This window comes from Artibeus jamaicensis, unplaced genomic scaffold (assembly GCF_021234435.1).
Source record: "Artibeus jamaicensis isolate MK-2021 breed Jamaican fruit bat unplaced genomic scaffold, CSHL_Jam_final contig_444, whole genome shotgun sequence".
In the NCBI taxonomy this organism is placed as follows: Eukaryota; Metazoa; Chordata; class Mammalia; order Chiroptera; family Phyllostomidae; genus Artibeus; species Artibeus jamaicensis.
In genome coordinates this window covers 1619843-1642921 of record NW_026521831.1, presented here as the reverse complement: position 1 = coordinate 1642921, position 23079 = coordinate 1619843, and the positions used below count along the sequence as shown (strand labels likewise).

The window sequence follows — 23079 nt, the reverse complement described above, 5'->3', positions numbered from 1 at the left end:
ACCCTATGTGACTTCCAGTGGCAGGTTACCAAAGCCGGTGCAGCAGCCGGTGGCCCACCCACGTGCCCCACCCATGTGCCCCGAGGCTGCCCCGAGGTGAGGAAGCGCACACCCGCCCCCATGGAGAGGCGCCCAGCCAGCCCAGTGCTGGTCAGTCCCCACCGTTGCCCAGCTGCACCTTAGGGAGAGACCTTACCCGGCTCACCTGCCCACATGCCTGACCGACAAAAACCTCGAAAGACCGCAAAGCCGCTGCTGTGGTCTGAGAAGCCCCTGGTTTGGTCTAACTTGCCAGGCAGCGCTGGAGACAGCACACTGACCAGGGGCAACGTCCGTCTCCCTGTTATCTCAGGCACAGACTGGGAGGGGCTTCCTGGGGACTGTCCAGACCGCTGGTCCTCCCTGTCACTCTGTGCACAGGCTCACTCTGTGTGTGTGTGTGTGTGTGTGTCCGCCGGCCGGCCTGTTAGTTTCATTTCTCTTTCCACCCCCAGAGCCTCTCAACGTGCCTGGCTCACAGCGGGCCTGGTGAATGTCAACGAAAGTTCCTGTACATCAGGAGCTCGTGGCTGTGGCCAGACAGGTGCCCCTGGTTGTCGGTGGGCCCTTCTGCCCTGCGAAGCCCGCTTCCAGGACGGTAGGTGACTGTGGTTCCTGCTGGACAGGATGGTGGGGTCGGTTACAGGTCTGTCCTTGTTGGAGGCTCTGGAAACCTGCCCGAAATTTGCGTGGGCCTCTGAGGCCACCGCCACCTGCTGGAGCAGGTCGTGGCCCTGGGTGTGTGCTAAATGATGCTGCTGGATTTTGCCTAATTACAAAAGCATTAGGAAGTGTATCTTTAGGCTGTCTTGTCTTTTTGGGTAAATGTCAGAGCTTCTATGGTGTTATTAGGGTTTCAGGTCTTTTGACAACCCAGCGGCAACTGGACACTTGCAACAAACAGTTCTGAAAACAGCCTTGGGGAGTGTGTTGCTGCCTGTTTTTGCAGTCTGCCCAGGGGTTGTGAAGCTCAGGTGGATGGAAGGTGAAGAGGAAGAAGTGGGGAAGACACCTTCTCAGGGTCGCTAGCAGGGCCCACAGGCTGGGCGGCTGCAATGCACGCCCCCCTGCACCTCTGGGCCAGAGCAACTTTGGGGGATTTGCAAGCAGAACAGGCTTGCGGGAGCTCTGATTCCTCGGCCGTCTCGTGGGCATTGGGGATGTATGAATGAGTGAATGAATATTTCAAACATCCCTGAGCGGCCGTTATTTTTGACTGGTCCTGGGACAAAATTGATCTTACCCTTGAAGATGAGGAGAACTGTGGAACCAAGGCTCTAGACAACATGGAGAACTTTTTCTTCATCCTTTTTCACCTTTTGTTTTCTTTTGGGAAACAAGAGATGTCACATCTACCCGCCTCAGAGCAGGAAGGAGCAACCGAGTCCCATTTCCCAGTTCCCCAGGAGACTTCAAACAGGCCTATTCGAACTGTTTCCCCAGAGGGCAGCCCTGGGGCCTCCTCGTCCTTCCTGGGGAGGGACCTGGAAGCGGCTGCCCAGAAGAGCCCTCACTGGGGGCTGGGCAGGCAGTTCCTGCATTTGCAGTTGCAGAATGAAGCGGCCGCCGGAGGAGCAAAATCCCCAGGCCCAACTTAGTGTCCGAGTTTGGTTCCTTCACCCCCTGCGGGGAAATTTTTTGGTTTGCCTCATACTCAGAAAGAAACAGCAAGGCAGGAAAGGCCATTTCCTGTGACACGGCCGTGGGGGGCGGTCGCGCCACGCCCCACGTGCTCGAGTGCCCGAGTGCCCGCCCTGGCGGGGCCTCCCTCCCGAGGGGCCCACACCAGCTCTGCTGGGCGGACACGTACCTGGGCTCGTGCCCGTTATTGCCCCGGGGAATGGGGAGCACGGCCCCTCAGAGGCTCAGGACCGGGACACCTGGGACGGGGGCCACAGGGTCCACAGACAGCCCAGGAGGCCATCCACTCCAGTCCGCTGTCCCTTTAATCATGTCCCCAAGGCTCCTCTGCCCCAGCTTCAGCAAGTACAACACAGCTTGTGTTTAGTGAACCCTTGTTAGACTGATGGAGCGTTATTCAGGTAGCCTGCTAATTACGAAGAAAATAGTTACTCACTTAAAGGAGCCGGGAGTCTGTCACAGTAACGTGAGCACACAGCACTTTAGGGGCCTCTGTGACATGAACTTACTATTTGCATCCATGTTGAGAGAGAGTAGAGAGAAGTTCAAACTTGGTTAACTGTGAAAAGTCACCTACCTAACTGGCAAATCCCGCACAGAGATGGACGTTCTAGAACAATGGACTAGGCGGGGGTGGGAGGACAGCCTCAGTCCGGGAATCGGCAGACTGCTCATCCGCGCCGCCCAGCCCGGAGCGGCGGAGTCTGGCAATCACAGGTCTAGTCAGACCAGGTTGGGCCTGCAGGTGGGAAGCGCCACACCAGCTGCTGCCCCCGAGCCCCTGCTCCTTCCCTCCGCTCACCCACCACCGGCCTCAGCTTTCTCGAAAGGCCTTAGGATAACCGAACTTGGGAAGTCTAGCTGAGGCTGAATTTCTCTCTTTTTTAAAATTTTTATTATTATTTACTTATCTTTAGAGGAGAAGGGAAGGAAAGAAGGAGAGAAACTTCAGTGTGTGGTTGCCTCTCGTGTGTCCCCTGCTGGGAACTGGCCTGCAACCCAGGCATGTGCCCTGACTGGGAATCAAACCTCGACCCTTTGCTTCGCAGGCCCGAGCTCAATCCACTGAGCCACACTAGCTGGGGCGAGGCTGACTTTCTTAATCCTTGTTCATTTCACGCACTTCAGGTGACTACACCCGGGGCCCCAACCTGGGCAGAAAGAACGAAGGCAGAGCCGATGATCACGGCACCGCCCAGGGCGCAAAGTTTGGAATCCACTTGTGTGAACAGTTAGTGTAACTTTTTGACTTTGTCCGGTGTCGAGGTCCCTCCTGATGCCATCTTTGCTGTGTTTCAGTGGGAGAAGTTGCCAGCAGGTTCCGTCCCGCGCAAGCCCCGCAGGCAATGGTCTTTGTGTGGGGAGGTGACACATGAGGGCCTGATCATAAAACCAAAACAGTTACACTCCGGGGGAGGCCCGATGAAGCCCCTGGGCTGGCCAGAGGCCCCCGAACAGTGTAAGCAGTGAATGCTTCTTCCTCTTCTCTGGGAAGCCAGCAGGCTTGGCTCTCTGAGCCTTGAACTTGCGTGAGTCGCTCTAATACCTGTGTGAGCCTCTCCTGGAAAGGCGGCGAGCAGCACATGCAAAGCTGCATAAATTCCTGTGAGACATTTCTTTGTCCAGATACAGAGCCAGCTTGTTGTTCCACGTTGCCATAGGGAACAGAGCTCTGCCTTTGAAATGCAGAGGAGAGAGTTATGATTGGTTCTCCTCGCTGCCCATCACTGCTGCCCATTGCTTTAACTGGGGAGGACCTAATGCCTGCTCCTAAAGCAGTTGCCCCATCTGGGGCAACCCTTGTGTTGGGTCCTCCAATCCCCCATAGCTTGGACAGTTAGGGAAGACCAGGGAAGACCAAGGAAGACAAGAAAGGGGAGAGATGGGAAGGCGCCGGCCTCACCAGCAGAGGGCTCGGCCACAGGTGGTGTCTGAATCGGTTCATTCTGAGAGTTGCTTGGTGGAGGATAGGAATCCTGGCACAGCCCTCTGACAGGTCTTTATGAAATGTCTACCTAGTTGCTTATTGTAAAATAACCCAAACTAGTTCAGCCTAGGGAATTTTTGGCAAAATCTGATTTTGGCAAAGTTTTAAATAGATCACATCATGTGAGGCAGTTGGTGGGAATGGGTCCCTCCCTGGCTGACAGTGCCCCAGGCCTGGGGACCCAGGAGGAGGTGGGCAAACACACAAAGGCCTCGGAGCCTGGGGTAGGGGATGCAGTCAGGCCCGAGATCCTTTGAGATCAGTGTTATTACAATTTCTGACAGGTGGGAAGGCACACCCAGGCTCTAGAAGGGAACACACCATGAAGGAAGGGGGAGCCAGTCTGGTGACTGAGGTTCAGCTCAGAGGCCCAGGGCTGATGAGCAAGGGCTGGCCTGTGCCCCAATGTGGTCGCTTTGTGGATGACAGCCGCCTGTGGTTCTTTGCTCTGAATTCAAAGAGATGTGCCCTTCTAGTGGCCCAAGCTGGGTTGCCCCCGGCCTGGCTGAGTCTGGTTAGCAAGGCCCCGTGAGTGTGCTGGAGAAGGAGCAACTTTGGGGCTGATTGAGGAAGCGCCGTCGGCCTGTTCTGACTGTCCAGGGTTCTAGAACATTCTGTGGGGAAGCCGCAGGAGGAGATGCTGGACTTCCTACCTCTAGTCACATGAGTCATTGGAGAAATACAAGGACTGGCTTAAGCTTGCCATACTCCAGGAGTCTTTTATTTCTATTTAATTTTTATTGCATGCTATTGGAGTGACGTGGATGAATATGATTTCATGGGTCCCGGGTGCACAGTTCTATGAAACCTCTTCTGCACACTGCACTGCGTGTTTGATCCGGGAATCTTTATCAGCCTTGAGGAGAGAAAAATGAGAAGTCCGCATTGTGTCCTCAGTGTTGACGTTGCTGACTCGCATGGAGGCCGTTCCTTCCTGGCTCTGTCCACCCGGAGCCTCCCAGAGCCAGGCCCTCCGCTGCTCCCACCTCGCTGGGCCTGGCTGGGTGCAGTCCTAGGCGACTCAGGGGAACCCTAGATGGCCCGGGGGGCTAGAGGGCTGAGGCCTCTGGAAAAGGGGGTGTCCCTGGCCCAGGAGGCTAGGCGTGCCCCAGGAGGCCTGGGGTCACCAGAGGAGACGCGCAGTCAGGCCAGCTGAGGATTCTGGGCACTCTCAGCACGCTGGCTGCCCTGTTCACACCTGACGGCGACACAGCCTGGCTGGGAGGAGGGAGAGGAAGTCCAGCCAAACCCGGGCTGAACCGACCCCCTCTCACTAGAAAGAGCAGTGGCCCAGGTAGCCTGGGTCACCTTCAGCCCCACCCTCCTGCGTGTTTGTGTGAGACGGCACACGTGTGAGTGTGTGCTGGCGCAAGTGTGGATGTGTGTATGAATGCGAGAGCACGTGAGCATGTCTAAGCAAGTGTGCCTGATAGTGACCCCAAGTACCTGTGTTTGTGTACAGTGTGTGACAGTGAATCAGAATGAGTGTGTGCGTGTGTATGACTGTGTAAGAATGTTTGAGGGCGTGTGTGTGTATGTGAGCCAGAGAACACATGTGAATGTGGTCCCCGTGAGTGTGTGTGAGTGGCCGCCGTGAATGCGCCAGTGTGGCCGAGTTGAGCGTGAGGGAGGGCGGCTGCCCTGGTGAGCTGGGTGACGCCATCGCTCCCGGCCGCGAGAAAACCTGCACCTCTTGGGCCCCACGCAGCCTGCGTGGCTTTTTGACCCGGAAAGGGGGACGCCTGGGCGCGCGGCGGCCGGGGGCGGGGACCGCGGCGGGGGCCGCGCTGAGCTGGGGGGCGGGGCGCGCGGCGGCGGGCGGGGCCGCGCGGGGCGGCCTCCGGCGCCCCCGCCCCCGCCGCCGTTGCTAAGGCCGGCCCGCGGGCGCGGCGCGGAGGGCCTTAGCAACCAGGCGCGCGCGGGCGCGCTCGGGCGCGTGGGCCCGGCCGCGCCGGCGGCTCCTGCGGCTCCCACGCGCGCGCGCGGGCGGGGCGGGGGCGGGGGCGGGGCGGGCGCGCTCCGGGCGCGCTCCGGCGGCCGGCGGGGATTTCCAGCGCGCGAGAGGAAGTGCTGCGAGAGGGAGCGTGAGGGCGCGAGGGAGCGCGGCGCGGCCGGGCGCCGCGTGCGCGAGCCGGGTTGCAGCCCAGCAGGGACTTTCCAGCCGGCGGCGGCGGCGGCCGCCGGCCCTTCCCCGCCCCCCGACATGGGGCTGCCCGGGGAGCAGGACGCTGCGGACCGCGGCGGAGGACGCGCCCGGAGCTCCTGAGCCGGCGAGCGGCGGCGGACCGCGGGTAAGGGGCGGCGGCGGCGAGCGGGCGGGCCCGGCGGGTCTATCTCGGGGCTCCATCCCGCGCCCTCGGCGGCGGCGCGGGGCCGGAGCGGCGCAGGCCTGGCGCCGGGAGGCCGGTGCCCGGTGCGGCGCCGCCTGGCCCGGTCCCCGTCGGCCCGCCCGCCGCCCGGACGCCTCAACTTCGGGAAACTTTGTGCTCGGGGACAGGCCCGGGGCCGGGGCTCCGTAGCTTTTCAGGAAACGGGGCTCAGGCCTCCTGCGAACGTGACCCTCCTCGGGGCGGCGAGAAAGCAGCATCTGCTGCGCGGCGGGCGTCCGTCCCGGGAGAAGCCGGCTGGCTCGGTGTCCGCGCGGACGGGAGTGCTCGCTCCGGGATAGCGGCGTGTCTCTTTTTGAGCCATTATTTAAAAGTTTATACTGAGTCATTCCTCTGCAGATGAGCCGCCGACTGATTCATAGTCCGAGCTGCAGTGGCCTGGCGGCGGGCGGGCCCGGGCCCCCGTTTGGGGCAGAAAGCACGCATTCCACCTTCGCTGACGCGGAAGGTCAGAACGGGCGTCCTGGGCCGAGCGCTGCGCCGCCGGCCGGGGGCGAATTCCGCCCGCAGGCGCCGGGCTGCCGCTCGCGCCCTCCGCCGCCTGCCCACCGTCGCCCCGCGGGGACCGCGCTCTGATGTGCAGACCTTTGGGGAGAATCCTGTGCGGGAGAGTCTTTACCTTTAGCTGGGAAGCGTAGCATGAAATGGAAATGGATGGGGCGTGTGGACGTGCTCTGAAATTTAAGAAGCCTTCGGTTCCCGGGCCGCTGGAGGAGACAGTTTTATGTCACGTTTTTCCTGTGAGGCTGTGAATCAGATTTCCGAATGACACGGGGCTGTGTGTGTGTGTGAGTGTGCGCCCTGTGCATGTATTTCTGTGGAGTCATAAGGGCCGTATTGAGCAGCGCTGTTGCCGCTTCTTGATTTACATTCACAGCACACCGCTGAGGAGGAGCCATAATTTTTTTTTTTTTTCTCTAGCGTTTGCGGTGAGCACACACGGGTGAAGCTTTTGGACATGTTGTGTTCTGTCCCCTGTGTGCCTATGAAACCCTCATGTAAGGAAATGATCCGGGGGTGGGGGGGGCCAGCAGTTGGAGCTGAAGCCTTCTCATGCCTTTCACGTCTTTGGAAATGGCCCGGGGACAAGACTGCATCCTGTGCAGGAGTCTGGCCTCAGTGAGGACAGCCATTGGCTCTTCCAATGGGAGCAAGGGTCTGCCTGGTCCCTGCCTTGTGACAAGCTGTATGTTCACAGTCAGTCGGAAGACGACAGATTTTTTTTGCCAAAACAAAATAAGCCTTCCCAGTGTGAGAACTGGGGAATGCCCTGCAGGGTTGGGAGCCCTCGCGAGAGTGGGTGCAGGTGGCAGGAGCGTGGTTGGGGAGTCCCGCATCCCTTCTAGAGACCAGACCTCAGCCCTGCGAGGTCTGCGATGTGAGGTGTCTCTCCCAGACGCCATCTGTGCCAGCTGTCACAATGCAGGAGTCAGGCATGCAGGGGGAGCTGGCAGGGAGAATTCCAGACTTTTTTTTTTTTAAGATACTCATGTGAATTTTTCTGTGAGGCGGAAAGAAGACGGGTTATTTTCCTTGGACTCTGCCCATTCATTTTGGAATTAATGAGATGGCCTCACTCAGTGGGAAGGGTGTGCAGACACTCCACAGGCGCCAGGCAGGCAGCAGTGGCCGCTGCTTCGGTTAAATAGTGTCCCTACAAAACAGTCCTGCTGTTGCTTGTGCCCCGAACGCTGCCCTTCGTGTAGTGGGAGCATCTCAGTTGCTTCTCGCTGTTTCCCCGCGTTCGGGATTTTGATTCTGAAAACATCTCTGCCAGAGTCCCTTTCATTTTTGACTCTGCAGGTGGAGAGGGACCTTCCTGGGGCTGTCAGCATAGATATGCTAATGAGCCAAAGGGTGAAAATGGTTTACTCCTCTAAAGTCCTTTTTTCTGATGATGTTAAAGGTGTACTTCAAGAAGGATAAAACTGTCATTGTGGTGTTGCAAGTCTGGGCTAGCTCAGGCAAACAAAGGAAATTGCGATAAATCTGCCCATCTCTGCTCTCCCTCCTTCCAGCTAGACTCTCGCGGCAGGGAGCCATCTAACCTATCGGGTATTACGCAACAGCTGAGTTCCCTTGCAGGGGTCAGTTTAAGAACTGTAACTTAGCAGAGGAGACATCTTAGGACCAAGGTCCTGCACACGGTTCCACGGGATCAGAACCCCTTGGGTGCTTCTTTACAGGCGCTCCCAGAGGAAGCAGAATTATCTGGGTGGGGGGTGGTGGTCAGGAGAGTCATCATATTGACTGAAGACGCAGAGAGAAGTGGGGAAAGGAGGAGGTGAGGCCGGGTGATTTGGAGGCGACCAGAGCGTGGCAACCGAGGTCTAAACGTGGAGAGGGTGCCCGGATGGCGCCGGGGCCTGCCGCCTGCGGGCAGGAGGGCCACGGAGGGACACGCACGGTGTGCGGCCTGCTGTTAGCCGGCTGTGGGTCCGAAGGAACTGATGGAAATAGGAGGAAATGTGATTTTATTTACATTTTATTTTTTTTAAAGATTTTTTTCATCTCTTTATTTTTAGAGAGGGGAAGGGAAGGAGAAAGGGAGAGAAACATCAGTGCGTGGTTGCCTCTTGCATGCCCTCTACTGGGGACCTGGCCCACAACCCAGGTATGTGTCCTGACTGGGAATCCAACAGTGACCCTTTGATTCACAGGCAGGTGCTCAATCCACTGAGCTACACCAGCCAGGGCAGGAAATGCAATTTTAAACTAGAAAGTGAAGAAATGGAAGAAAACATTGTGTGTGTTTGGGTAATGCCTATTATCCCTAATGAACTAAAACATACAAACCAGCCCTCTCGTGTTAGGGAGCCCTCACGGACTGTGTCCCGCAGAGCGCCCACTGAGGCGTGGAGGGTGCTGGGAACTGAGCCGCCTGGGGAGGGGGCGCATTAGAACCTGTCCTTGGCCGGGTTTTTGGTCTCCCTGTGCGGAGGCTGTGGGCTGGGGCCGGCAGGTGGTGAGATGGCATGAGTGCAGCTGACTCTCAGTCTCTGTCAACGGTGGGCATCAGGTTGGAATCTCTTCCTGTGTTCTCATTCCTCGAGACAAGTGGATCATTAGCTGGGACTTGGGAGTCTTTTTCTCATTTAATTTAATGTTCAATTAATGGGCCCGAGTTCCCCTAATGTTCTGGTTACAGTGCCAGGATGGCTGAGAGACGCCGCCTGCCTTTAAAGGTGTGGTCTGCACAAGTCTGGGCATCTGGGCCCCTGTGCCGGGGAGGAGGTGCAGGACCTGCGGGGAGTGACTGAGCCGGTGCCAGGACGGGCGCTGGTCGGGGAGGGCGAGGAAGAGGGAGAGTTTGCCACCCTGCCCTCAGCCAGACCGTGAAGACCCCTGGAGAGAACGTCGGGTCTCACAAGGCGCAGGCTACAGTGAAGCAGCGGGTTGTGTGGAGGACTGGAGGGCTGGGGCCCTTCAGAGAAGGGAGAGCCCCTGGGGCCTGGGTCTTGGGGAGGCTTCTAGGAGGTGGCATGGGGAGGGCCCGAGAATGGCAGTCCTCGCCAGGCCCCTTGGTGTTTCTGAGCGGCGGGATCTGGTGACTTGCCGCCCAGCTGCTGCTGGCCGGAGGCGCGGCGCTGGCAATGCCGCTGCTCCGTGGGCGCCCAGGTGCCACCGTCCCAGGGTTCTCTGTCTCCTCCCAAGCCCTTGGGGACCTGGAGCTCCGGTGGATCAGGCGATCTGCCCCCGGGAAGGGGCTGGTCTGCGGTGGGGACCACAGCGGCCAGCGCCCCCCTGGGTGGAGCTCCCTGCTATCCCCCCCCCTTCTCCCCCAGGTGGGCAGGGCGTGTCGAGAAAGGGTGGGGGGAGTAAATGGGAAAAAGCCCTTTGCCCAGGGACCCCCCCCGAAGTGACCCAAACCTCTTTAGTTCTCAAGAAATAAAAAATTGGGCCCTATAATTTCATTTCATGACTGACTTTAAGGGCTTGCTGATGTTGGTGCCACGTGCTTTTACATGCAGAGTTTTGGGTGACTTCTCACAGTGCCATTCTGCCAAGAAGGATGTCACACGTGCTGATTTGATATCCTGATTTCCTTCCCAGTGTAAACACTGGATTCCATGGCAGAACCTAAAAGCATACTGATTGGAAGTCGGTTTCTGTGCATGAAGAGAAAGGCACAGGTGATTGACCCAGCGACGCCACACGCTCCGTACCGGGGTGTCCGGCCCCGTTTCCGGCCCCTCCGCGCCACTCTGGGGGGAGAGGAGAGCTGTCTCGGGCCGCGCGTCAAGTGTGTGGCACGTCACCAGGAGAAAGGTCTCCCGGTGTTTCACTAAACGCTCCGTTCTGTGGGGGGTGGCCCCCCCGCCCGGGCTGCATGGGGCCTCTGGACCGGGGGGCGGATGCCCTGCTTCAGGACAGCGGTTGCACGAAGATGTGAAACCCCGCGGGCCTCGGAGTCCCGATGACTGTGGTTTTCGGAGCATTCAGAACCCCCAGTGCTCTGGAAGAGACACCCGCTAGGAGGCCGAGTGCACCAGCGGGAATGAGCCGCGTGTCGGGCCTCGCCCCTCCCCCGGGGCAGGTGTCCAGTGCCTGCAGGTGTGGGGGCCAGGGACCCAGGACAGCCACCACGCTGTGGTCCCACGTAGCTGGGCTGGGGCAGTTAGTCGGGCCACAGGCCCTACAGCTGCCGCCTTGATGGTGCCCCCGCCAGTCCCCTCCTGACAGTGGGGAGCTCCCTGCCCGAGTACATTCAGGGCTGGTGTGATGGGAGACTTCCTTTGACATTGTGGCTTTCTTGGGTGCTTTTTATTTTTAAAGGTTTTGTTTATTTATTTATTTTTAGAGGGGAAGGGAGGGAGAAAGGAGGGAGAGAAACACCAATGTTGTGGTTGCCTCTCACATGCCCCCCACTGGGGACCTGGCCCGCAACCCAGGCCTGTGCTCTGACCGGGAATTGACCTGGCGACCCTTTCATTTGCGGGCTGCGCTCAGTCCACTGAGCCCCAGCTGCCCGGGCTCTTGGGTGCCTTTAATGACTCACAAAGGAACGGGGAAACCAGATCTCTTTAGTCCTTCCTTGCCCAGTAATGCCCAGAAGTCACAGCTTCGCTGTAGAAATTAGGCTCCGCCCTGTGCGTTAGGGACGGCCTGATGTGCGAGAGCCGTGACGCGGCGGTTGTAGTGTCCCGGTTTCAGGAGGCTTTCCTGTGTGCGGTGGGCGTGGCGTGCGTCTTTAGCGCAGTCTGTCTCGGACCTTTTAACTTTTAAAATTTAATACGAATTTTATGTTGCAGTCAGTAACGTCTGATTTTTCTAACGTAAACACTTTGTCCCCCAACTTTGAGTGTGGTTGATCCTCCAGAAGGGGCGTTGTGTTTATCCTTGGCCTCTCTGGGGTCCCCGAGCGTCTCCTGGTATCCGACCACGTGGCCCAGGGCTGCCCCCCCCAGCTCACGCACACGGGCGGGGGTGGCGGTCCTGCCCCTGGGCCCCGCGGAGTCAGCCCCCCTTCCTGGGAAGGGGGCTGAGAGCGCCACGCCCAGTGCCCGCAGTGCCCGCTCGTGAGGAGGGGAGTGGACAGCGAGGCACCCACTGACACGCACGCCCACAGGACTGAGGGCAGCGTCCGCGTGTGGAGGTGCGGGGACGTGCACATGCGTGTCAGGTCCTGAGGGCCATGGAGACCTGCTAGGGGAGCTGCCTCCTTCCCGTGGGAGGTGGCCGAGGCTGTGCATGTTCTGTGAGGGGCTCTCCCAGGCCGGGCGTGGTGACGCGGGACCAGTTGCCCCGAGTGGAGCTTTTCCCTGCGTTCTTCGTTGACCAGAGAGCTGCCTGCCCCAGGGGAGCTGTTCGGCATCTCATTCCAGCTCGTGTTAGTTGAGGACTCTTTAATCAACACCCATATTTTGAGAACTTACTCAGCGCAGTCAGCGATGGTTGCCAAAGCTAACAAGTCAGGTGAGGTGCTTGGTGAGCACACTGTCTCCGGGGCGCTGCTGCGCGGTGGGTGAGCCGGCCAGAGGATGCCTTCGGTCACACACCAGTGGGGGGGCGCTGGGGCAGCGGCGGGGGGGGGGGCTCAGGGCAGAGGCCCTGGCGTCTGCCCAGGTCCCCCGCGCCCAATGTCCCCTCTGAGAAGCGGCAGCCAGCCTGCTGCCCAGGTGCTGCCCCGGCGCCACCCCAACGGTGGAGGCCAGGCCGCCCCAGCTTCCAGGGGGGAGGAGGAGCAGCAGGCCGGTGGGACCCCGAGTCCCTGTCCTCGTCCCTGTGCTCCGCGGGCCTTGTGAGCTGGCTCACGGTCAAGACTGGGATTTTGCTCATACTTTAGACTTTTAAGTTTTGCCTCCAAATCCTAAATGCTTTAGCTTTGCTGCCTTTCAAAGTACTTGTGTATGTTCCCAGCTTACGTTTCCTCCAAAATCTGCTTTGCCTGCACTGACTTCTTTCTGTTCTGAGTTGCTGTCCTATGGCAGCAACATTTCGTTCAGCAGCCGTGAGAGTCAGTGACAGCCCTGCCTGGGTGGCTCAGTTGGTTGGAGCGTCCTCCCGAGGAGCCAAGGTTGCGGGTTCGATCCCTGGTCAGGGCACATCCAGGCCTCCACTGATGAGTGCGTCAATACGTAGTAGAACAGCAAATTGACGCTTCTCTCTCCTTTTCCTTTTCTTCTCTTCCTCTAAACAATCAGTAAATACAAAATTAGAACAAAGGTTCGTTTCAAGTTGCTCTTCAGATGCTGCTCACGTCTTGCTGAGTCGCATTCCCAGCCCTCCTTCCCTGCGCCTGCTTCCCCTTCTTCCTCTCAGTCTACGTCTACACTGGTGTCTGCAGTGACGATGGCGTGCGGAGACCGCGTCCGCACAGGGCTCTGTCAGCATCGGCGTGTCCGTGCCCAGCACGTGTCCGAGGCCCGGTCACTCTGTGGAGAGCGCGCTGGCTGCGGCCCCTCATGGCGAAGGTCGCACCACCCGTTCACCTGGGATTTAACTGGAGCTGGGGTCCCAGGTGGTCACACGCGTTAAGGGCACGGAAGGCTTCCCCGCAGTCAGCAGGGCGGCAGTGGAGCTTTGGGAGTAGACTTCGAGTGGCGCTCCTGCTGGGCCGCTGCCTTGTTGTGCCCGGAGCCGGGAGGGGCAGCCACGGAGGGGGCTGTGTTACAGCCCCTGTGCCCGGGCCGGAGGGGCCGGGAGGAACGGGCCCCCAGGATGCCCAGGCTATGGGGCAGGGTGCCCCTCCCCAGGTGGCCCTTCGGGTGGAGGCAGTGCCACGGGCTGGCAGGGCCTGGTGTGCGGGGTTAGCCTGCCCCTCCAGGTGGGGGTGCCCCAGGGCATCCTGGGGCTGTCACAACGACAGGCACCCTGAGGACAGGGCCACGTCGTCCCGTGCCCACGGTTTGGCTGAGACGTGCTCAGCAGAAACGGGACTTGTGTCCCTGTGCCGGGAGTGCGGGTCAGGAGTCAGGCCTGGTTTGAATCCCGATCTTTCCTTTGGCTGTGACGGCTGTTGCCTTTGCTCCGAACCTCAGAGTCCTCGTTTAGGAAAAGGTCGCTCTGGGGGTTGAACGTGACGGGTGAGAGCCTCTCCTCGCACAGGGCTAGTTCGGCCCCTCTCTCCTTGCCTGAGCGGTGTCCCAGAGGCTGGTGACGGGCCCTCTCAGGAGTACGGCCTGGCCCTGAGACTGTCCTGTGGGGGCAGGGGCGGGGGGCACATTCCTGGACTGTGAAGAAATGATCTTCACCAAAGATCGAAAGGTCTGGGAATGAATGATCACTGTGTCTTTGCACAGAAAGGCACGTCCGTACTTAGGTAGCCGTCCGTTGTTTTAGAAAAGCGGTTTTTGCGTACGTGGGTTTGTGATAAATTCGAATCTGTGTTCAGTACATTATTTTCTTTGTTATTTAGCAGAACAGTTCAAAGACTCCCTCCAGGAGGTCTTTCCTGAACACCCCAATTTTTTTCTTTTTTAAAATTTATTTTTAGGGAGAGGGGAAGGGAGGGAGAAAGAGGGAGAGAAACATCAGTGTGTGGTTGCCTCTCACGAGCCCCCCCACTGGGGACCTGGCCTGTGACCCAGGCATGTGCCCTGACTGGGAACTGAACTGGCGACCCTTTGGTTTGCAGCCCGAGCTTGATCCCCTGAGCCACACCAGCCGGGGCGACTGAACACCCCAATTAAAACAGTCCACGTTGCCCTGGCCGGTGTGACTCAGCTGCAGTGTAGGCTTTGAGTCCCCATCAGGACACGCGCCTGGGTTGTAGGTTCGGTCCCCCGTCGAGAGAGCACCACCGTTGTTTCTCTCCTTCCTCCCCGTCCCTTCCCCTCTCTCTGAAAGCCAATCAGCAGGTCCCCGGGCGGAAGCAGTGCCCAGAGAGCTGAGACGGGGGAAGGACGCAGGGCACGCACACAGCACAGCCCAGTTGTCGCTCACTGGTCCCTGGCCACGCGTCCTCTTTCAGTCCGTCGCAGACGCCTATGCTGGGAACGGAGGAGTGTGAGCGACTGGGTCAGTGACCTGCGGTCCAAGCACAGTGTCTTCACTGAGACAGAATTCACATGGCGCACAGTTAACTGGTTTCAAGTTAGAGTGTGGTGATGGCTCAGTGTGTTCACAGTGTTGTGCAAACACTAGTTCTCTCTAGTTTCAAAACTTTTCCATCACCCATAAAACCCTGTACTCCTTACGTAATCACTTCCTATTCCCCTTCTCTAATCTGCTTTCTGTCTGCACGGACCTGCCTGTCCTGGACGTCCTGTCTGCAGAGGGAGCCGCGCCCCAGGGCAAGCCCTCCGGCCCAGCTGTGCACGTGGCACGGTGCTGTCGCGGCGTCCAGGCCGAGCCCGTGTCAGCGCTCTGCTCCCACTGGTGGCCGAGTGGTGTCCCCTCGTGTGTCTGCGCCGCTGCGCAGGTGCCCATTCACCCCCTGACGGACATTTGGGCGGCTTTCGCCTCTTGGCTGTGGTGACCAATGTTGTGTGCTCACGTCTGTTTTCCTTTCTCTCGGGAAGTGCTGCTCTCATGGTAATTGTGCGTTTAACTTGTTCCCACCAGCAATGCGCTGGGGTTCCGATTTCTGCACGTCTTTGGCAACATTTATTTTGCTTTTCTGATTAAAGCTATTTGAGTGGATGTAAAGTGTATCTCACTGTGGCTTTGTGTTGCCTACTGACCAGTGATATTGAACTTGAACGTCTTCCGTGTATCTTTCATGGAGCAGCGTCTGTTCACGCCAGCCCTCTGCCCGTGTTTTTTAGTTGGGTTTGTCTTTTCGTTGTTGAGTTGTAAGAGTTCCGTATATACTTTGGATATTAAATCCTTATTAGATGTACGGTTCGCAAATACTTTCATTCTGTAGGGTTTTTTTACAGTGTTGATAATGTCCTTTGATGTTTAAGAGTTTTTATTTTGATAACGTCCAATTTATCCATTTCTTTCTTCTGTTGCTGTTGCTTTTGGTATCAAACCTGAGAAGTCATTGCCCGGTCCGAGGCCATGAAGACTCCCGGCTGTGTTGTAGTTTTAGCTCTGACATTTAGGTCTCTGATCTGTTTTGAGTTAACTTGTACCTGCGGAGTGGGGCGGGTTCCCCTTCTCTCTGGGGCCCGTGCCCGCCCCGCCAGCCCTGTGTGTCGAAGTCGGGCTGTTCCTTCCCCGCTGGGTGGCCTTGGCGTCCTTCTGGGAAATCAGTTGGCGATGTACATTTTAGTTTTTTTCTGGACTCTAATTCCCGTGGTCTGTGTGTCTGTCTTTATGCCAGTAGCATACTGTTTTTTTTTTTATTACTATAGATTTACACAAAGTTTTTAAATAAGATTTTATGTATTTACTGAGGGGGAGGGGAGAGAGAAAGAGGGAGAGAAACTGCAGGGTGAGCGAGACACCTCCATCGGCCGCCTCTCGCACACACACCCCGACTGGGGACAGAACCGCAACCCCGGCTTGGGGCCCTGACTGGGAATCGAACTGGTGACCTTTCCCTTTGTGGGGCGACACCCATCCCACCGAGCCACACCAGTCAGTGGAGCTGGGAAATTGTGAAGTAAGTTTGAGGAGTGTGAGCTTTATGCTTTGGCTGTTCGGGCCCCCGTGGGGCTCCGTGCTGACTTGAGACTCAGTTTTTCTCTATCTGCAGAAACAATTTGGAGTTTTGGTGGGAATTGCGTTGACTCTGCTTTGGGGAGTTGCCGTCTTAACAACATTCGGTCTTCAGCCCTGATTGGCGTGGATCAGTGGGCCGGGCGTCGCTGGTTTACGTCCCAGCCTGGGCATGCGTGCAGGTCGCGGGCCTGGTCCCCGGTTGGGGCACCTGCGGGAGGCCACCCGTCCATGTCTCTTGACCTCTCCTTCTCCCTCCCGTCCCCTCTCTCTGAAAAATAAGTAAATGAAATAAAAACCCCAATATTTGGCATTTCAGTTCATGACCATGGGGTGCCTTTGCATTTATCTGTCTTTAATTATTTTCAGCAGCATTTTGCTGGTCCAGCCGCCAGATCTTCACCCCTTGGTTGAATCTGTCCCCAGACATTGCATTCTCGACGCTGCTGCGGACGGAATCCTTTCCTCAGTTCAGATTCTGGATCGCTCGCTGCCTGTTCACAAAACTGCAGCTGTTTTTTTGTTGTTATTTTACTTTATTTATTTTTAGAGAGGGGGAAGGGAAGGAGAAAGAGTGCGAGAGAAACATCAATGTGTGGTTGCCTCTCACGCGTCCCCTACTGGGAACTGGCCTGCAACCCAGGCACGTGCCCTGACTAGGAACCGAACCGGTGACCCTTTGCTTCATAGGCCCGCGCTCAATCCACTGAGCTACACCAGCCAGGGCTCCTGCAGCTGGTTTATGTGCGGTGACCACACACCCTGCGGCTTTGCTGCACTCTGTTGTCACCTGCAGCCCTTTTCTGTGGGTTCTCTGGGGTCGTCTTTGTACAGAGTCATGTTGGGCGTAAATAGAGGGCACTGCCCCTCGCTCCCTCGTTGGACGTCCTCCGTCCCTCCTTTGCCTCGTTGCTCTGCGGGGGCTTGTGCAGCTTCGAATGGCGGTGGCGGCAGCAGCAGCTTGGCCTGCGCCTGGTCTGAGGGGAAGGTCTCAGACATGCTCTGCTGACTGAGAAGTCAGGTGTGGGTTTTTAAAAATAAACGCCCTGTATCATGGTAGGGAAGTTCCCTTCAATTGCTGCGTTGCTGAGTGTTTTACCGTGGAAGGTTGTTGAAGTTTGTCAGACCCTGTGTCTCTCCATGGGACGCTGCGGCCCCCTCCGTTCTGTTACTGTGCTGTGTCTCGTCGATGGGTTTGTGCATGTTGAACCCCTCTTGCTTTCCTGGGGTAAATCTCGCCTCGTTGTGGGTTTGGTCCTTTTCATGGGTTGTTGGATTTGGTTTGTTGTTGTTGTTGTTTTGAGCATTTTTGCATCCACGTTCCTAAGGGACGTTGGCCTTTAGTTTTCGCCCCTTGGTCTGGCTTTGGTGTTGGGTACGCCAGCCCCGGGCATTCGTCAGCACTCTGAGCCCTGCCCTCCCACGGCCCGGGGCCCGTGGCAGGTTCTAGGAGGGCTCTAACGCAGACAGGAGAGCTCTCTGACCATCCGGTCGTCCACCACCTGCTTCCCTGCTTCCCAGTGCCAGGCTGGCCCCAGAGTGGCTTCTAGCTGGGAAGACCCTGGCTGACACCACCACCAAACTGCGTCCACCAGGGGGACGGGAGGAAGGGGCTCTGCGTTCCTGATACCAGGACAGGAGAGAAGGGCCCGGGTCACTTCCTGAAAGAGCCACAGGTGGTTCCAGGCAGTGACTGCTGCTGACAGACGTGCGAAGCCCCTGAAACAGGTGTCCGCTGTTGGCTCTCAGGGTTCTGCGGCTGGCCAGGCAGGGCTCAGCCGGGCAGTTCTTCTCCACTCCGCAGGGCACGACCGCGGGGCACTCACTGACGTGTCTCTGGCCTCAGGTCTGGTCTGGCGGGTCCAAGACAGCTGCACTCACGTGCCCAGACAGTCGGGTTCGCCCCTCTGTGCAGTGCCGGCGTCTCTGCAGATGCCCGCCTGCCAGGGTGGCCGGGCGTCTGACACGGCCACTTAGGCTGCTGGAGCCGCGGGTTGCCGGCTGCTTCCTCTCACGGCGCACAGCAGCTAATGACTGGATTCTGCCGCACTCCAGAATAATGTTCCATTTTTGCTGAGCTGACCAAAAATGTAGGTATAATTTTGATTCATTCACACCAGGCAGCTATTGTTGTGCTGGCTACTGTCATTTTTTAATTTGACAATTTGGGAAAAGAGGTCAGTGTGCCTGAATAGACAGGTATTGCGTGTTTTAGAAATTCTTTTTTTAAGTATATTTTATTGATTATGCTATTACAGTTCCATCTTTTTCTCCTCTTTATTCCCCTCTGCCCTGCTTCCCCCCTACATTCCCCCCACCTCAGTTCATGGCCATGTGTCATACATATAAGTCCTTCGTCTTCTCCATTTCCCATACTATTCTTAACGCCCCCCGTCTATTTTGTACCTACCATTTATGCTCCTTATTCCCTGTACCTTTCCTGCCATTCTCCCTCCTCCCCTTCTCCACTGATAACCCCCCGTGTGATCTCCATTTCTGTGGTTCTGTTCCTGTTCTAGTTGTTTGCTTAGTTTGCTTTTGTTTTAAGTGTGGTTGTTAGTAACTGTGAGTTTGCTGTCATTTCACTGTTCATATTTTTGATCTTCTAACTCTTTAACATTTCATATAATAAGGGCTGGGTGATGATGAACTCCTTTAACTGACCTTACCTGGGAAGCACTTTATCTGTCCTTCCATTCTAAATGATGGCTTTGCTGGATAGATCAATCTTGGTTGTAGGTCTTTGGATTTCATGACTTGGAATACTTCTTTCCAGCCCCTTCTTGACTGACAGTCTGATGGGAACTCCTTTGTAGGTGATTGTCCCTTTATCTCTTGCTGCTTCTAGAATTCTCTCCTTCATTTTAATTTTGGCTAATGATAATGTGCCTTGGTGTGTTCCTTTTTGGGTCCAACTTCTTTGGGACTCTCTGAGCTTCCTGTACTTCCTGGAAGTCTGTTTCCTTTACCAGATGGGGAAGTTCTCCTTAATTATTTTTTTCAAATAAGTTTTCAATTTCTTGCTCTTCCTCTTCTCCTTCTGGCACCCCTATGATTTGGACATTGGGACATTGGAAGATGGCCTGGGAGTTCCTAAGCCTCTCCTTGTCTTTTTTGAATTCTTTTTTCTTCATCCTCTTCCAGTTGAATGTTTATTTCTTCCTTCTGCTCCAAATTGTTGATTTGAGTCTCAGTTTCCTTCCCGCCCCTGTTGGTTCCCTGTGCATTTTCTTTTATTTCACTTTTCTTAGCCTTCACTTTTTCCTCTATTTTGTGACCATACTCAACCAATTCTGTGAGCATCCTGATCACCAGTGCTTTGAACTCTGCATCTGATAGGTTGGCTGTGTTTTCATCGCTTAGTTCTATTTTTAGAGTTTTGATCTGTTCTTTCATTTGGTCCATGTTTGTTTGTCTCGTGTACCTCTTATGCAGTGAGGGGTGGAGCCTTGGGTGTTCACCAGGGCGGGGCAACCACATCAGTGCATTGTGACACTGTATGTGGGGCAGGGTCCGAGAGGGAACAGTGCCACTTGCTTGGCTCTCAGCTGGCTTTCAGTCACTTCCCCTGCTTCCCACAAGCAGATTGGGTCCTTCTGGTGCTGATTCCTGGGTGGGTGGGCTTGTGTACATTCTAGGACCCTGTGGGTCTCTGCCATGGACTCTCCTGTGAGGCTGCGAGTTTCTGCCACTGCTGCCTCAGCCCCCGCAGGTCTTTGCAGCCAGCAGTTCTGAGGCTTTATTTCCCGGCGCTGGGGCCCTGGGTTGTGTGGTCTGTCTTGCTCCCCAGTTGTTCCTCTTGGTTCATCCGCACTCGAATGTGGCATCACCCGCTCCACCAGCTGCCTGTTGTCTGGGTCCACCCGGCAAGTCCTCTCCACCCGGCTGCCTGCCCGAGTCTGCCCCCCTACTTGTCTGGATTAATGTTTCTTTTTTAACTCCTTGGTTGTCGGACTTCCATATAGTTTGATTTTTCTGGCAGTTCTGGTTGTTTGTTTTTATTTGTCATTGCCTCCACTTGGCCGGAAGTCTCTGTTGGGAAGTTTCAGAGGCACCCGGGTTGGAAATCGTGGGCTGTGCTGGGCGATTGTTCTGTGCAGGGAGGTGGAGGCTGAAGGAGCCTTGGGCCACTGCTGCTGCTGCTGGCGGAAGGCCCGCCCCTCGCCCCCAGGTGTGGGGGAGCCTCCCTTCGTGTGCTTGCAGCTCAGGAACACACTGCCACCTGGTGCCGCCTCCACGGTGCTGTCTGCGGTGTGTGCCGCGGGTCTCTGTCCATGCCTGCCGCTGCGGCCTGAAGGGACACCCCAACCACCGTGTGTCATCCGTCCGGGAGAAACGGCTTTGTGTGTTAAGGACCAAGAACTTGAGAGTGAGCTCTTGGAACACGCCCGCCTGGGGGGTGGGACAGCCTGGACAGCGGGGTTCTGTCGGCCCGGTCGGCAGGCGCCCTTGATCCCACTGTCAGGGGCTCTGCGGGTGTGACAGTGGTCTGTGAAATGTCCCTTCCTACTGGCTTCCTTTGAAAATTACTTGGAAACTTCACTGTTATCTTGAAGGGTATCATGCAGTGAGGTTTTGTGTGTGTGGTGTGTACTTAGCATGTATGTTTGGTGGGGGGCGGGGCATCTGTTTCTTGTTCTTTGTTACGAACCCCAGAAGTCGGCCGGGCTCGGCCGTGTAGCCAGGGAGGCAGTAGTTGCCTCCTGCGCGTCTTCAGGAGCGCTGCTGCTTTTTAACCGAAAACTTTTTAAGTCACCGATTTTTAGAGAGAGCGAGGAAGGGGTGTGGAGAGGGAAGCACCAACTGGTTGTCGCACTTGTCTGCACACTCCCCGGCTGATTCTCGTGTGCGTCCTGACCCTGGCGATCGGACCCGCGACCCTGTCATCCTGGCGTAGCTCTGACCACCTGAGCTGCCTGCCCACGGCTGCTGCTTCCAATGCCACTTTTCCATCCCCGTTTCCTTCGGGAATCTCCTCGCCAGAACGCGGTGACTGCGGCAGGGTAGGGGCCGGGCTGGAGCAGGAGGGCGGCACGTTTCGCACCATGGATGACGTGCCCTTGGCTTGTCTCCTTTCTGTGTCGTGATTCACATGAAAAAGTTATTTCCTCGTGTTAGCCGAGTTAGGAGAGTTACTCCGGCTTCTCACTTTGAGGCACGCTCCTGAGCCTCTGCCAGCCCAGGTCCTGCAGGCATCAGCCTGCAGTGTCGTCCCTCTGTCCCACAGCACGGCGGTGGCCCAGGCGACTTTCCCTTGCTGGAGCTGTAGTGGGCTGGGGGCCCACCCGTGGCAGCCCTGTGGACAGGTTACTTAACTTTGGGAACGCCTGTCCCCTTCCGGGTGGTCATGGTTGTTGTGGAAATACCACAGTGGGCGTTGGAGCACCGGCTTCGTCAGAAAGGCGAGACACAGCAACCGAGGCTGAAGGGGCTGCGGACTTCATCCTAGAAAGGAGGGGGCGGGGGCCCGCTCGCCGACATCCACCGTTTCAGCACCCGCCTGCTTACTGCACGCCTGGCCGAGTCTGCGTGCTCACTGCTGTGTGCGCATGTGCTAAGTGTGTAAAGAAAAGCAGCACTCACGTGAATGCCGACCACGTTCGGTGTAGCTCAGCAAACTTGTACAGCGTGCTGTGTGGGTGCGGTCATGCTCACACATGCGTGTTTGTGTGTGTGTGTTTGTGCACATTCGTGTTGACAGGGGAGACACTGCCTGTCCTCGAGAAGCTCAGCCCCGGAGCTGCACTTTCTGAAGGAGGCCCGTGTCGGCCCACTCGGGTCATCATGGCAAGATCATGGATCGCGTGATGTAAACAGCGGAGATATGTTTCCTGAAGTCCTGGGGGTTGGAAGTCCTCGGGGAAGGTGCCGGCTGGCTCGGTTCCCAGCCAGGGCCCTCTGCCTGGCAAGCAGACGCCACCTCCGGCTGTGCCCTCGTGCGGGCGGAGCAGGGACAGGATGTCCTGCGGTGTCTCCTCTCGTCAGGGCCCTGCTCCTCCCTGAGGCCCCTCTCTACATGCCATCTCATTAGGAGTGAGAATTTTAACCTGTGGGCTTTGCGGGGGCACAAGTCAGTTCACGGTCTTCTGCCCTGGGCTCCCAAGTCCATGTTCGCCTCGTGGCAAAGTGCATTCACACCATCCCAGCAACTGCAAAGCCTGACCCCCAGCGTCACCTCTGAGGCCTGGTCAGGTGAGACCCTGGGTGCAAGTCAGGTCGGCACAAGGCTCCTCCAGCTGGAACCTGGGAAGCCAGGTAGGGTGTGTGCCTTCAAAAGACGCTGCTGGGACAGGACAGGGCAGACACCCGTCTGGCAGGGGGACGGGGAGCGGGGGGAAGCTGCGCCTCGGGCAGGCCCGCAGCACCACGAGGCAGAGCCCATCGGATTGTGAGGCTGGACAGGAATCTGGACCTTTGGGGGGCCTGTGGGCACCGGGGGTGGGGGCGGCACTGGTCCTGCACAGAGTCCTGGGTAGTCGCTCCCTGGCCTGTTGAAACTGTGGTGGCGGCCACCCCTTTGGAAACCAACAAGTAGCCGGTGCCCTGGCATGGCCTGCAAGGCCATGGGGCGAGGCTGAAAGAGGGCAGACTGCAGGATGGGGAAGGTCAGTAGGCATGGTCGGCGAGGGGCTCTCCTTCACCGGGACTGTCGCCACAGGAGCCTACATGGGCGCCTGGGTGACAGAGGCAGTGGGGTAACCCGAGCCCGCGGGTGGAAGACGGGCCCGTCTGCATATTCAGAAGCAGGATTAGAATTCAGGAGGCTCTAGGGGCCGGTTGGTGTGTGCACGGCCTGCTCAGGGCCCTCCTGGTGCTGGGCGTGTTTGGGAGACGCGGCAGATGGCTGTCGGGCGGGTGCACGGCGCGGGCCGCTCTGGGGCCTCCAGCGTTGCTCTCAGTCTGTGGACTCGCGGCGGGGTTCACAGTCACGGTCTGAGGGCGGTCACACCGTAGTCCAGCAGCAGCCTCCGTGTG

General features: G+C 57.5%; 1 protein-coding gene across 4 annotated transcripts in view; it reads left to right on the top strand.

Moving 5' to 3' along the window:
* Nucleotides 1-615: 615 nt before the first annotated feature.
* TRAF3 (TNF receptor associated factor 3) overlaps nucleotides 616-23079 on the top strand; it is a 108766-nt gene continuing 86302 nt past the window's right edge. For 3 of the 4 annotated variants that reach the window (XM_053666008.1, XM_037130185.2, XM_037130184.2), the window contains exon 1: nucleotides 5723-5958. The gene's annotated coding sequence lies outside the window, so the exon portion shown is untranslated. Of the gene's footprint in view, nucleotides 638-5722; nucleotides 5959-23079 lie in introns of those variants that run through there. The other variant, XM_053666009.1, reaches the window with a different exon arrangement.